This window comes from Montipora foliosa, chromosome 11 (assembly GCF_036669935.1).
Source record: "Montipora foliosa isolate CH-2021 chromosome 11, ASM3666993v2, whole genome shotgun sequence".
In the NCBI taxonomy this organism is placed as follows: Eukaryota; Metazoa; Cnidaria; class Anthozoa; order Scleractinia; family Acroporidae; genus Montipora; species Montipora foliosa.
In genome coordinates, this window is record NC_090879.1 from 15,897,903 (window position 1) to 15,898,116 (window position 214).

Here is a 214-nt window from a genome sequence, read left to right on the forward strand (position 1 = left end):
GAGGATTTTTGTCGTTCTCAGTGATAATTCTTGTCAAGAGAACACGACGACATAAATGATGTTTTTTTTTTAATTTTTCTCAACATGTAAAATGGAAATCGTGGGTAAGGGAGGTCAGTATAAGTACCAAAGTACTCTGGCAGCTACCCTGTGAACAGTTGGTTTCTCCTACGCTTCCCGGGAACTGGCAGCAGGGCTGCTACAAAAGCTATGT